Genomic DNA, 15,481 nt, shown 5'->3' on the forward strand with positions numbered 1-15,481 from the left:
CTCTTACCCACTGAGCCATCTCACCAGCCCGGTACTGTGATTTTTTTAACTGAGAGGTTGGCAGTTCAATTTAGTTACTGGAATGTGGGAGCACCCATTACAGGGGATTTTAGCAGAGAGGGAACTAGTGGCTCCAGGGACAAGCGACAAGAGCTGGGAACACAGCAGGCATAGCAGGGGCAAGCTGGAGAGAGTGACTCTGAGAGAACAGTGCCGGAACTAGCATGGAAATGTGCTGGCACACTTTTTTTAATTCCTGCAACACATACTATCCGCAATTAGCTTTCTCTGCCTCCTGCTAATGGATCAAGATTTGATCTCTCTCAGCTGCTGCTCATTGCCATGATGCTGATGAACGCCTATCCCTCTAGAACTGTAAGCCCCAAATAAATCTTTCCTTCTAAAAGCTGCATGAGTCATGGTGTTTTATCTCAGTAATAGGAAAGTAACTAATACAATAGCAAAGTTCAATTTTTATTTTAAATTTTTATTTGTGTGTGAATGTGGGCATTCACCTACCACACCAGCATAGTGGGGAGAGGACAACCTCTGGTCTTGGTCTCTGCTTTCTACCTTGTTCAAGACAAAGCCTCTTCATTGTTTTCCTGTTACACAGACCAGACTAGCTGGCCTGGGAGCTCCTGGGAATCCCCTGTCTCTGCTTCTCGGCTCTCTGTATAAATGTTAGGATTAAACAAACACCTGTGCTCTACGTTCAACTTTTATGAGGGTTTTGGAGAGTCAAACTTAGGTCTTCACACTTGCACAGAAAGTCCTTTAATCACTAAGCCACCACCCCCCCCCCCAGTCCATAAATCCCTATTTTTTTTTTAATGGAATATCCTTTTACAATTATATTCTTTCAACGAAACTTAATTGTCACCAATTCTACACCATGAAATAAAATATGTGAAACAATTATTTCCTTTTAAGAACTCAGGTTTGTGAGGGGCAATGACAGATACTTTAAAATACTATGCCTTCCATTCCTACATAGGATGTCAGACAAGTATGTGCCCTTGACTGCTTTCCTCTAGCCCAGTGTTTCTCCACATGTGGGTCATGACCCCTTTTGGGGAGGGGGGGCGTCAAATGACCCTTTCACAGGGATTGCCTGAGACCAACAGAAAACACAGATTAAAAAGTTAGTCTCATGAACAATGGAGAAAGCCTGGGGATGCCAAAAGTGACTGGCTCTTACAGGAGGTCGGAGACAGCAGCTAGGAGATGGAGAGCCAAATATTACGGCCCAAGAAAGACATTTATAGTTGTAACCTTTCCATTCCAGAGAACTCTAAATCCACACAATACAAAGACAGGAAAGAACAGCTACCCAGTTCCATCTGGGGTGTAGAGGAGATTTTCCATCAAATCTGGAAGTGGACGTGAGAACAGGCATGACCTCTGTCCCTGCCCTCACCTCCATTACCTAGCCTACTTTACATCACTGTTCCTGTAACCATTTCTCCTTTTAAGGGAGAAATGGTTCAGCAGTGAGCTCTCTGCCAGAGGACCGGGGCTCAATTCCTAGCACCCACATGGCAGCTCATGGTTGTCTTTAACTACAGTTCCAGGAGTGGGACAACCTAACACATGCAGCAAACACCAATGCACATAAAATAAAGATAAGTAGAATCATTGATAAGAATTTTTTTTAAAGATTTATTTATTTATTATATGTAAGTACACTGTGGCTGTCTCCAGACACTCCAGAAGAGGGCATCAGATTTCGTTACGGATGGTTGTGAGCCACCATATGGTTGACTGGGATTTGAACTCAGGACCTTTGGAAGAGCAGTCGGTGCTCTTAACCACTGAGCCATCTCACCAGCTCCAGAATTATTTTTTTTAAAAAGTTCCTTACAGGAATAAATTCTCAGACTTCATTACTGAAGCCCCCCACCTCCCCTCTATTCTCTGAAATCAGCTCTCACACATATTAGAGCTGTCACCTTGCTTCACTTTCCCACAACTGGGACTCATTTATGAATATAACCGGAGTCTTGGAAAGAGTGAACACAGAGAGACTGCAGGCCACTGAGATGGCTCACTGGTTAAAGGTGCTTGCCAACAAGCCTGACAGTCCAAGGTTGATCCTTGGAATAAAGACAACAATTCCCGTGCTAGTTGTCGTCTGCCAGACAACTGTGTGCTGAGATGTTCATATATAAGCAATCTATCTCATGCCCACTTGCTATAAAAATAAATAAATAAATAAGCAAGCAAACAAGCAAGCAAGATAAATAACAAAGAACCAAAAAGAGGTAATGAGTCGAACCCTCCATATCATAGGAAATGAAAGAGCAGAGGAAAGACAAATAACATAGCATTATCTAGTTGACAATAATGTATAAAATGAAAACAAAAAAAAAACAAAAAAAAAAAGGAAAAAAAATTGAGGTTATATCCACAGATTGATTCATCTCTCAAGACCTATCAGCTTCAATTTGCAGTAGATAGGATTAACACAGAGGCCCACAACTGGCCAAGGTACAGAAAATCAGAGACCAAATGCTCAGGCCTAAATGGAACAGATATATTGTACCCCATCTTCCAGAGGCTTAGGGATCAATGCAGAAGAGGTAGAAAAAAGTGTAAAAACCAGAGGCAGTCTATGACCTAAGGAAACAATGTGTCTGGACACCGCAGGGAAGGTACACATAGGAACTCACAGTACTTGAGACAGCCCACACAAGACCTCTACAAGCTCAAGCCATACCAAATCTGAAATGGAGATTAGAGCTGGACAGGAAGTCCCAGCCCTAGCTGAGGAGCCCTAGCTGAGACAACTGATGGCTTCTAGGAGAGTCAGTGTCTTCTAAGAATGTAGCCCCTGGTGAGTAGACCACACTGAAGGAAGGCCACACACCCAAGAATATCTGGTAACACAAATCTGTCTTGATGGGCTTAAAAGCAACACAATGTTAGATGGATAGAGAAGGCATTGATCTACAAAGAACTGAGGGGGAAGGGTACTGTACAAAACTTTCATAGTACTACTAAAATATTCTTAAGTTCTTGAACAAAGTACTAAAAAAGCAATACACACACACACAACATCCATAAATACTATTTAAAAGAGGTATGAATGCACTCAAATTCTATCAATGATTCTTAGAAAGAAAAAGTAAATACCTCTAGAAAGAGGTAAGAATTTCAGAGCTCAACTTGAGAGGTAAAACAAGCAAAATGGATGATGTAAAGTCCAAATATAACACGACTATAACACGAGGACAAAGCGAGTAGAACAGAAGCTGTCAGGTGAAAGGATGAATAAAACAGTTTCTGCAAAAGCTACCACGTCAGACAAATCTTCACAGGGCTGATTAAAGAAAAGGGACATATAAAACCGATTGAACTGATATAGGAGAAAAGACCATATGGAGGCAGTGAAAACATTGTTTAAAAAAAAAATTCTAAAAATCTAAAGGTCCAGACACAGGAAAATACAGTCCTAAACGTAATTCAAGCAAAAGTATAAACAAGAAGACTACTCAGTAGGTGAGGGGAAGACAGAAAAGAGATAAGCATTCTCCCACTGACAGTGGCACCAGAACTGGACGGAAAGTCAAATATTGCCCAATCTTCAAAGAACCATTATTTCCACAGGCCACAGGAAAATAAACTACAAAATAGCCCCCAAATGAAGGAAACATAATCTTCATGTCCAAGTATTTTAAGCCTCAGACCAATATAACATAAGACTTCAGCTTCTAAAACTTAATAAGCAAAAGTGTGTCAAAAGAACGAAAAGTGGAGCTTATGTCAATGGGAGTCTATATTGATGCTTTAGAAAGCATTGGGGAGGCTATGTTGAAAAGAAGTAACACTGTTCATAATAGCCAAGAAGTGGAAATAATCCAAATTCCACAGACTGATGGATAGATGGATAAACAAAATGTGTGTGGCCATACAATGGAACATCAGTCACCACAAGAAGAAATGGTTACATGCTACAGGGAAGGCTGCATACTGTGATTCTGTTCACACAGTACAACAGGGGTTGCTTAGGACTGGAGAAGGTAAGGTCTGGGGGTGCGGGTGGGGTTTGGAAAGGGGTGGCAGCTAAGGGGTACAAGGTTGTTTTTCTTTTTTCTTGGTGATAAAATACTCCAAAATCACAGTGATGGATATACACTTGTGTGAGTAACTAAGAACTACTGGCATGTACTTTATATATGGAATTCGACCATACATGTCTTACACTTCAAAAGGAGAACCTACACTGGCAGTCTGGCTTTCTCTGGTCTGTTTGGAAGGCTGGCCTTCAAGAGCTCGGGGGCTTCTTCCCCTCTTGCTTACTGGAGCGAGAATGCACTAAGCTGCCGACAATGTGACTTGTATGTTTATTGCCTTCTGGAATTTTGGTGCATTCTCTGTAGAGAACGACTATGTAACCATCCTCCAACAAAAAATGTACGCCACAGTCTTCAGTGTGCGTCCTGGCAGACAACATCTTCACACCACCGTTAAGTCTCTACTGGAGGAAGCAGAGTCCTGCGTAAGCTCACGGGCAGGAGGCCCTGAAACCTCAGCTCAACCGTGCTTACTTTGCTTTCTGGTTTTCACTGCCACAAGACTACAATGAATAAGACTACTCATGAGTCCTGAGACCTACTCTGAAACTTTAGAGAGTGTTCCCAATGATGCAGCAGTACAGAAAATTTAAAAGTAGTATTGTTGGTAGATTTAAAAGAGAAGTGGTACTTTCTTTTATTGTTGATAGGTTAAACACACACACACACACACACACACACACACACACACACACACACACACACTTCAAACCCAACACTGAGAGCTGAACACTGCAGAATAAAAGCATTACTTTGTCTATGTGTATTGGGTTCCAGCAGTAAATCATGAAGGAAACAAAGCATGCACCATTAGCAGAGACACACTGGCCTAACAAGGTATTTGCAGAGGCTCTTTCATTATGAGAGGTGTGGCTTGTTTACACTCCACAGCTCCAGTTCTCTAACCTTCTCCCACATTGTCAGTATAGTAAATACAAGTCCTTGACTGTCCTATACACTGCCTCCTGCTGACCACTTTCTTATGGTGAGGGTAGATCTAATGCATTTGACTTGCTCACGCCTCACATTCTGAAAGGACGGAGCAGCTAAGTCGAGCACCCACTTCTCAGCTATGTGACTCTATGGAACTTGTGGCAGGCTGCTCCCAAAACCCTGGAGGAACTCTGTTGGACACACCACTAGATAGCATCCTGAACTCCACTCAAGGTTTGAATACACTGGTCCTCCCCTTCTTGTTCCTCACTCATGAGGGGTATCTTTCCCTCCTGCTGGCCCAGCCCTCTCTCTGAGTCTGTGGTGAGATGTCTCCTTTGTCTCCCTGGCTAAACATACTCAAACCTGACTTGTTTCCCTGTTAAGAGCTCTAGGAGAAAACTGCTATCTCAAACTGAACACAATTTGAGTAAGGACCACAAGTGTGCATCACTGTACGTAACTTCCAAGAGAAAGGACATTTAATCACACACAGGTCCTGGGTGCTTAGGCACTGGGTTGTATGGCAGAATAAAAACATCATGAAAAATGCATAAGAACCCATGACCCAAATCACTTAAAGCCCTGTCAGGGCAGGGCTTGTTTACAGCCACTCTCCAGAGACACCTTGGAATCAAATTAAAGGGAAAAAAGCAACAGTGTTTTTATGTAACAATGATCCCATTTGGTGTAAAGCAATGAACTATGGGAACATGTATGATTTATACATCCAAGCAATTTCCTTTGTATTTGAAACAAGGCCACTCAACCAACCTGCCGACAAGGAGGGAAAAACTGTGCCAAAAGTAACTGTGAATTGTACTAGTCACATTTATATAACTTATAAAGTTATCTATGTACATGTGTTCACAATGCAAAAGGATAAGCAAGGAAACTTAACCTAAAGAAATTTAATGCAGTACTGTTAGGATCATGTAAGAGTAAAGGGTATCTCTAAATTCAGTATCAAACTGTCATAGGAATACCAAACTGTTGTAGGAATTAGAAGCAAACAACAAACCAAAACTTAAAATTAAAAAAAAAAAAAAGTGAGGTTAAGATATAGAACTCAGTGACAAAGCAATACACATCCAGCTTTAAAGAAACTGCTAAAATGCAAAGGTCTGGGTGCAACAGAAAACAAGACTGAATAAAATCAGGAGGATTCAAAGGTCTTAAAAATTAAAAAACAATTTTCTTCAAATAGAAATGAGACAAAGTTGCAAGAACTAAAACTAACAGGGAATGACTGGCACACAAAGGCTAAAACCAAGACAAGTTACACAAGCAAAAAATACGCTAAGATGGCAAATCAACAGACAGAGAAGACTAAATGGCTCTCAAACACTTCAACCTTGAAATACGCAGCTAAAACCTAATAGTATATACCCATTAGACTGGCAAAGTTCACAGCAGACTGTGCTGCAGCCTGAGGTAAGTGGCTCTTTATAATAGATGCACGTTCAGTGATAGACTAATGCTGGGTGGGTAAGTGAGCTCAGTGCATGAGAGCAGTAGATCAGAAGGCTGGTCCAGGAATGTGTGGAAAAACCCAATGGTCCTAGGGAAGGGGAGATGTCTCACTGATGAGGGGACGAATAGAGGAAGTCAGATGTAAAACCAAGGATGAAGGCTCACACTGTCCTGCTTTTCTATCTCCAGTTCCAACCGCTGAGCAGCAAAAAAACAAGGCAAACTATAGGGACTCCAAACCTCAAAGGCCTAGGCTGGACTGGCCATTAACTCTTCATGTTATTAATCTTAATGTCATTATACACACTACTATGGATTTCTTACTCTAGTTTTCTCTTCTGCTTATATTGTGGTTAGTCAATATTCAATAAGAAAAAAATTAAACAGTTTAGGAGATACTAGCATCAATTTATTTTCACTATCTGTATTTTTACATCAAGGATTTAAAAACTAGCCTGCTTTTCAGAGTCATGGTTATTCAACAAAATTCATTCCTCTAATGTACAGCTGAATGAGTTTTGACTTGTAATTACTACCACAGCCAACTGTCTCCGATCTCCCGAAAGTTCTCTAGAGCCTTTTTACAGTCATCACCTTTTCTTTTCAGTATAGAAAGAAGTAGAATAATATGCACGCCTACACATACACATACTTTACACCCCACTGTCCAAAACCTGAAGATAGGCAAGATACAATCCACTGATGGCATCTATGTTTTCTGACACAGATGGTGACAGATTTTTTTTTTGGGGGGGGGGTGCAACCTAACGACAGAAGTCTTTAAAAGCAAGGAAAGCTTTCTTCAGCTCATAGGGAGAAGGTGGACAGATTTCACCCCAGCAGGGTAACAAGGATGGAGTCCACATGAGGAGTGTGGGCAGTTTTTAGGACCAGAGAATTGAGATTTTAGTCCTACAAGGAAAAGAATCTGCCTGTTAGCAGATTCTTCGCTGAGGACTCTGCCAGCCAGAAACTTACCCACCATTTAACCTACCCACCATTTGACACTCTGACCTCGGCCTTGGGAAACCAATGACAGAGACCTTGTTGAGCCCATCTGGATTGGCTCACTAAAATTATGAAACTATAAAACAATTAACAGGAATTATTTTAAGTTGCTAAACTTGTGGTAACTTGTTACACTGTAACAGAGAACTAGAATACCCAACTAAAACAAACATGTTTCTGCTTTTGTTCCCAGAATTTCAATTTTCTAGAATTTCACACAAATGAAATCATATAATGTTTATTTCTCTTGGAAGAATGCTTTTAAGTTTCATCAACTTACTACACAACTCAGCAAGTTGTGTTGTTGTAAAGTAACACACCCAAATTTATATTTCTGTAGTGTTTCCAACTTATGGTTATTGTAAATAAGCATGAACATTTGAGTACACCTCTTTCTGTAGTCTAGGTTTTCCCCCCATTTCTCTTGGGAATATATTGAGTGGATTACTGGGATGTATGATTGCTTATGTTTCACTTCATTAAAAAAACAACAACAACAACAACAACAACAACAACAACAAAAAACCCCACCAAGTGCATTGTAAGCTTTCAAACACTTGCATTTGAGAGCAATAGCTTCAGGTGCACCAGGTCTTCACCAACAATTGTTGCCTCAATCTCTTCTATTTAGAGATGCTGTGGTCTGTACTGTTGGTATGCGGCTGAAACACACATTTCTAGAACTAGTGATGCTCAGCTGCTTTTCACATGCCTTTATACCTCTCAGAAAAGAAGTTACATTCAAGGGGCTGGACAGATGGCTCAGTGGTTAAGAGCACTGACTGCTCTTCCAAAGGTCTTTAGTTCAATTCCCAGCAACCACATGGGATGCTGAGAATTCACAGCATCTATCATGGGATTAGATGCCCTCTTCTGGTGCTTTCTGAAGAAAGCAACAGCATACTCACATAAAATAAATAAATCTTAAAAAAAAAGAAAGAAAGAAAGAAAAAGAAATTAGGTTCAGTCTTCTGGTCACAATCTTACTGTATGCCTTACTGACCTTTAAGAATTCTTTAATTTTGAAGAATTAAGTTCTGATGAAATCTAACTTATCAAGTTTTTAGATTTTCTATCTATTTTTTGTTTGCTTTATCTATTACACAAATGCCCATGTTTAGATATTATAAGTAATTAAAAAAACCCATCTCTCACAGTTCTGAAGGCTGGGAACACTAAGGTAACAGTGGCTGGCGAGAGCTTACTTTTTTCAAAAATGGTGCCTTCTGGTATCCATGCATGGGAGAGAGATGAGCATGATTACTGTAGCCTTTTCATTCATGAAGGTTTTGCTGTCACAACCTAACGACCTCCCCCAAACCTCACCTGTTAACACTACTGCACTGGGGATTATGTATCAACTTAGCCATTTTAAGGGTTCACAAACATTCACACTTCAGCAACTCTCTAACTATACCTACCCACTAACCTCACTACTAGCCACCTGATCTTTGCCTTTTCACATTCCAGCATACTGATTCCTTACCATTCTCAAACATATATCAAGCGAATCCCTACTCTTGAGAGCCTTAGCAGTGGCACCCCGTCCTGGATTCCCTAACGTTTCCCCTGATCCTCCTGTCTTTGACTTCTGTTCTCTCCAAAGCCTCACCTTCTAAATGTAGCCTAAAATTAAAGTTGCAAGCCATCATGACCTCCACCTTACCTTCCCAACTCCCCTTGGCACTTTTTACCTTCTAAACCACTATGTAATTGACCTATTGGATGTCTTGTTTACTATCTCCTCCACTCAATTCTCTGGAAATGTAAAGCAAATCCCAAGCATCTTCTATATTTATGGATGAATCTGAGAGGGAAAGGTGAAATTCTAAATAACAAGTGTTCCTAACAAAGACTACCTATAAGAGTTCATCCTTTTGACATTGAAATATGACGCTGACCTCTACAAACATGTCCAGTTGAACTCACAGCTAGCCTGGAACTATCCAGAGAAAGTCATAGAAGGGGGATCTTGCTATTGCTCATGTCTTTAGTTCCTGAAATGCTCCCAGTTTGCCTTAGCATCTCCGGTCTTCTCAGCAGTCATCTTAATCTTAAGGTGATGGCTTATCTATTTTCAGATTCCTTAGTTATACTGTCTGTAGTCTATAGCAACACAGTGCAGCTCTCGAGATGTATCAGGATGAAGTAACCCACCATCCTCTGTCAAATCAGAAGCGACTTCATCAGTATGGTGTGGATGGAAATTGATAGGAGAAAGGGAAGAGAAGTAGAATCTTACAAAAGGCAGAGTGTAAGAGAAAGAAACAGTCTACCACCCTTTCACCTTTGGAAACTCAATGTAGGGGTGGTGGTCATGGTTCAGATTAGCCAGAAGTGAAGCTTAGAGGAGGAAGAATTCACAGCTGGAAGTGGTTGCTCATTCCTAACTCAGCACTAAGAAGGCTAAAGCATTGGGTTTGAGGCCAGCTTTGGCTACACAGCGAATTCCAGAGCATACTGAATTATACAAAAATTTTGTCTCAAAACGTGACCCCCCCCCAAAAAAAAGAAATTTTTCTGATATGATCAACACTTTACTAATATTTGAATCTCCAGTATCTAGTACACAGAATATGTTAGAAAAGGTTTACTAAGAAAAACCTACTAACCCAGAAAAACTCAAATGCTAAGTTAGGAACAGTATTCTTGGGACTAGAGATGGCTGAGGAGTTAAGAATGGTTGTTACTTTCCCCGAGGATCTACATTTGATTCCCAGCACCTGCAGGGCGGTGCAGAACTGTCTGGAACTCCAGTCTCAGCTGATCTGCTTCTGGCCTCTGTGGATAGCAGGCATACAGATGGTACAGACATATAGGCAAACTACCCATCCAACAAGAAAAAAACAACAAAAATCCAACAATGTTCCATAAAACTTTCCCCACCTTGGGCTGGTGAGATGGCTCAGTGGGTAAGAACACCCAACTGCTCTTCCAAAGGTCTGGAGTTCAAATCCCAGCAACCACATGGTGGCTCATAACCATCCATAACAAGATCTGACGCCCTCTTCTGGAGTGTCTGAAGACAGCTACAGTGTACTTACATATAATAAATAAATAAATCTTTAAAAAAAAAAAAAACTTTCCCCACCTTTAATTCTTTCTTTAGTATTCAATATGATAAACTTCATACTACCACAAAGATGTCATGTTATCTCAGGTAAGTATTTACTAATTAAAGATAGGGCTGAGGTTCTTATAGCTCTGTGGTCATAGCACTGGCCTACTATGGGCAAGGCCCATGACCTAGTTCAATGACCAGCATCAAAACACACACACACACACACACACACACACACTGGCACATGCAAAGCTTTGAAAGGTAGGACAGTGAAGGTTTATATAACATTTTACTTTCCAGATTACAAATATGAATACATGAGGCAATTTGAGCCCCATGGACTCTTCCTGTGGCCTAATATAGACTCCTCTGACAGCATTTTTTAAAAAGAAAAATGTTACAAAAAAAAAAATCAGCCACACAGAAAAGCAATTATATTAAGATGTAATTCTAAGCCTTCTATAGCACACCTATAAACTCGGTGCTTGGGAGACTGAAGGAGGAGGATTACAAACTGGAGGTTAGCCGAGGCTACACAGGAAGACAACCAAGAACATAAATAAAATTATAGGCAAACACTACAGTTTTGATCATGGACCACTAAGAAATTGGTATACAAATACCTGTGTGTGTGTGTGTGTGTGTGTGTGTGATTCTTATAAAAAAAAAAAAAAAAAAAGAACTCAATGACTTGCCAAGATTAGAGTGGTATATAAAGTTATTTAAAATTCCAAGAACTTGCAAAGTTTTTTTTTTTTTTTATGTATGGTAGAGTAGTTACACCTGTTTCTTGTTTCTATAATACACATACATTGTAAACGAGCATTTGAATAATCATTGCAACACAAAGTTAATAATCTACCATACCAATACTACATGTGTATCATCACTAACGTCTACCCTGCTTTTCCAGGACGCCACAAAACAGCACACATCTATCCGTAACACAAAATCTCAGGAAGAGTTTCATACCATAGTGCACTATGTTCAAAATGTTGGCATGTGCAATATATAAGCTACCAAGCTTTCTGTAGAGTGTCGTTAGGGTCTGTAATTAGGTCATACCTTATAGTTAAAGCTGTGAAATAACAAGTCAGCTTAGTATCTTAGTAACTCACCGTTGCCAGCTAACTTCAACGATCACTGTATGGAGATAAGACGTATTTTCAGAAAGTTGTAGAGTCAAGCAACATCCTTGATTCATTCCTTCTACAACTACAGACTTCCAACATAATGGAGCAACTGAAGTTAGCGTCTAAAAGTGCACATCACCCCTTAAAATAGATCAAATTTCTTTTCATTTTTAAACTTTATCCTATTAAAACAAACTTCCAAGCCATTGTACACCAAAAACTGCCATTTCACGACACTACACAGTGAAAATAAACTTTTGAAAGTAAACTATAAAAAATATCTTGAATCAGAGTTCATAGTGAAACTGTAAGGGCATTGTGTGTGTGTGGGGGGGTTGCTATCTTACTAAAGAATAAGTAGAAAATGTGTCCTACCACTAAAATGGAAACGTTTTATTTAAAAAAAAAAAGTGATGGGGGGTGGGGGAAAAAAAGAAAAAAAAAGTGATGTCTTTAAAGTAATGAACTGTTAGTGTCAAGTATCATGAGTTCGACAGACAACTTTATGAATAAAAAAATCCTAAGGAAAAGGCTTGTTGGGGGGGGCTCTTGTTTTTTTATCCTTTGGGAAAAATACTTAATACATTGATTCGATTTACAAACTAAATAAAACACTTCTGTAAGTTTATAGCAAGTTGTCCAAAGGAGCTCATTTTAAAAGTCTCTAAAAGATAAGTCAAAAACCTTATTTTCCATACAGCTCTCACCTGTAGAAAATCTATTAGGAATTCTTCTGACAATAGCAGATAAATCACACATTACTTTCTTCACTATTTTTTTCCTTTTCTCTTTAACAGAATAGGATGAAGGCTCTCTGCCTCGACCATCACCGACCCAGAATTGAAAACAACAGAAAATAAAACCGACAAGTTATCATTGTCACCAATCCATTCTATCATAACTTCGTGTCAGCACTGGCTCCACCTTTTAAAGGTGAAAATCAGCGTGCCTTGTCTTAAACGCTCCAGGGCTCATCACAAAGAACTCAAGTTTACAGCCCATGTTCCTTAAAAGTAGCCTTGAAAATATCTTTGGAGGAAAGAATATGTTTCCAGCTATGGAAGACAGCAAGCAGATAAGGACGTGCAGTACGTTTTTGCAAGCATTATCGGGCTCTGCACGGAGAAAGCAAACCCCGGGAGAATAACAAAACCTCAAAACAGGCTCTGATGCCAGGGCTTTCCATCCTCCCGGTGACACCTGCGCAGGCACTTCCTGTTCCCCCGCGCCGCCGGCGAGTAGTTTGGTAATTGTACCGTAAACCGTCGTTTAGAAGCTAAACATTAACTCAGTCCGTCTGTCCAGCTACTGAGAACCCAACCAAGCCAAGATTCTATCACATCCAATCCAGTCTGCTCCGCCAAAGAGGGACGCCAATCAGCCTGGAGCCCTGGTGAAGGCTGAGTGCTCGGGCGCCCGGCTGTGGGGCTGCACCGGGAGCCGCAGGAGCCTGGCCAGCGCATCCCGACCCGGCCCGATCCCGCCCTCAGCCTACGGCCACCCGGGTTAGCACGCCCGAGCGGGGCCAGGCCGTGGGGACCAAGAGTCCTCCGTCCTCTGCCCAGCGGGGGTTCCCGAGACTCACCCCAAGCACTACCTCCCGGCGCGGCGCCGTAGCCCTTCCAGTCCCACTGGCCCGGCTCCGCCTCGCGCCGACACCCACAACGTCGTGACAGCCGAACCGACACGCCACAGGGACAGACGGCCACACCGCGGCTCGCAGCCTCCAGCCCCGCGCAGAGCATGCGCGCACGCCCAAGATCCAGGGGCCGGTCTGGGCAGTGACACCTGCAATCAACAGGTCTCTGGATCCCGCCCTCTCTCGCGTCAGGACGCTCCGCCCCCTTGCGCCGGGCCCGCCTCCTCGTTTTGCCCCGCCCCGCCCCGCCCCCGCACGTGAGTTCCCGGCTTTCCCGCGGGTGATGCTCTGCTCCCTTTCCGCGGGCTTGTGCGAGGCGCAAGATCCCGCGAGAGCAGGGCTCGGGCTTCTCCCCCGACGCGGGGGTGGCGCGCGGGGCGGGCTGTGAGTCGGGACGTGGCGGGTCGGCGAGCTGCTGCGTGGTGGGTTGGGGACTGCGGCGGGTTTCCACGGCAGACGCGGTCGTCCTGATGCCCTCCGCCTTGGTCGGCGGCTTTGCAGTCTGAGTGCGGATACGCGGGGATCTGACCGGGGATCTGTGGTTCAGCCATTTGGCAGTTGGATGGTGACCTTTGGCGCGAATGTATTTTCCCTAAGTGGGGCTTTCTTGACCACTAATAAAACGAACGTCTTCATCACCGTGCTGACCCACTTAGTATGTCAGAAATTTTGGCAGCATCGTCTCCGCGATTTGGAGCAGGTTTTGAGTTGCAGGCTCCTGCTGCGAACCAGGCTAGCCTTTGGGGTGATAATGAAAAGGAAAAACAAAACAAAGAAAAAAAAAAACTGGCTGACGATTAAGATGACTCAAAAAGGTAGATGTAGGTTTGGAAGACATTTCCACAGCTGGCATGAGTAGAACATAGTCATAAAAGTTGAAATCCCAGCACTCGGGAGGCAGAGGCAGGCAGATTTCTGAGTTCGAGGCCAGCCTGGTCTACAGAGTGAATCCCAGGACAGCCAGAGCTATGCAGAGAAACCCTGTCTCGAGAAAAACAAAACAAACAAACAAAAAAAGTTAGAGAAACTCAAAGGGGACTCTCCAGTTTACCTGAGGAAATCGCATGAGGGAGACCCTACAAGCTGATGGGTGATATGCAGTGAGGTTATTGTGCTTGAGACTGGATCAGTGAGAATTATGTACCGCATAAAAGAAGTAACATGAAGCTATAGACGCTGTCCTCAACATTAAAACCTCAAGGGGAAGGAACCGGAGAAACCAGCTCTTAGGAATTTAAAGAATTGGCTCCATACTATTTCCTCCTGGTTCTGCAGCTACCTCTCTGAAGCACTGTTTTGAGGTGTTGTTTAATATATCCTCTGTCACATCTTCCCCACCATGGACATAACCCTTCAGCTATATTGTGTATTCTCAGATGTATTTTACACAAGGGCCTTAAATATGTCCTAAAATAGTCCTAGGAACAAGCAGTCCAGGTCTAGTTATGTTAATATCCTACTCTTGACATAACAAGATCTGAACGCCTCGTTCCCCCAGAAAAATGGTAGTTAGGAAGTTACAATGTGGTTGTATTAACTCTTAGAATTACTGTTCCTTGCTGTGAGGTGTATGTTGGTTGGGGTTAGATTCAAACAGTCCCTGGGTGAACAGACCTAAATTATGAAGGAACAATCTTCACCTCATTGGTTAGGGGATCGTAAAAGGGAGTAGCATCGGTGTTTCAGAGAATACACTAGATCATCTAGGTGAAGTCCAGGTGCACTTCCTGGTACCAGCATACCTCTTTCTATTAGGGATTGATTATAACTCAGACTGAGGAATGTACTGCCCTGTGGCTTAATTCCTGCCTCCGATGACTGGTAGGAGTAGCAACATTCTGTCCAGAGGAGCTGGGATCCAATAGTTCCTGGAAGTCATTAATAGCTATAGGTGTGGTAAGTCATGGCTGATGGCGTGGGGTAAGGTGAAATGCAACATGGAGAAAAGGCAGCTAAAAGATTGAGGCAAAATTAGATGCTAGGCGAAGTCTTTTACCTATAAAAACATTCATGGGGAGGTTTGACAAGTAATTGCACATTAACTAAGCCCTAGAGAGCAGGAACTTTACTTTTTTTTTTCACTGAAGTTCTAGGGCATAGTTGAGTGTACCAGTCTGGCCGCTATGAAGTCAAAACAGTCCTCTGGGGAGTGAGGCGA

At 42.2% G+C, this 15,481-nt stretch overlaps 1 protein-coding gene across 2 annotated transcripts in view; it reads right to left on the reverse strand.

Annotated features, from left to right (window-relative positions):
- Usp53 (ubiquitin specific peptidase 53) overlaps positions 1-13,504 on the reverse strand; it is a 51,590-nt gene extending 38,086 nt beyond the window's left edge. Inside the window, exon 1 of one of the 2 annotated variants that reach the window (XM_021196362.2) lies at positions 13,270-13,504. The gene's annotated coding sequence lies outside the window, so the exon portion shown is untranslated. The remainder of the gene's footprint in view (positions 1-13,269) is intronic. The other variant, XM_029537779.1, reaches the window with a different exon arrangement.
- Between the last annotated feature and the right edge of the window lie 1,977 nt (positions 13,505-15,481).

Source organism: Mus pahari, chromosome 4 (assembly GCF_900095145.1).
Source record: "Mus pahari chromosome 4, PAHARI_EIJ_v1.1, whole genome shotgun sequence".
Lineage (NCBI taxonomy): Eukaryota > Metazoa > Chordata > Mammalia > Rodentia > Muridae > Mus > Mus pahari.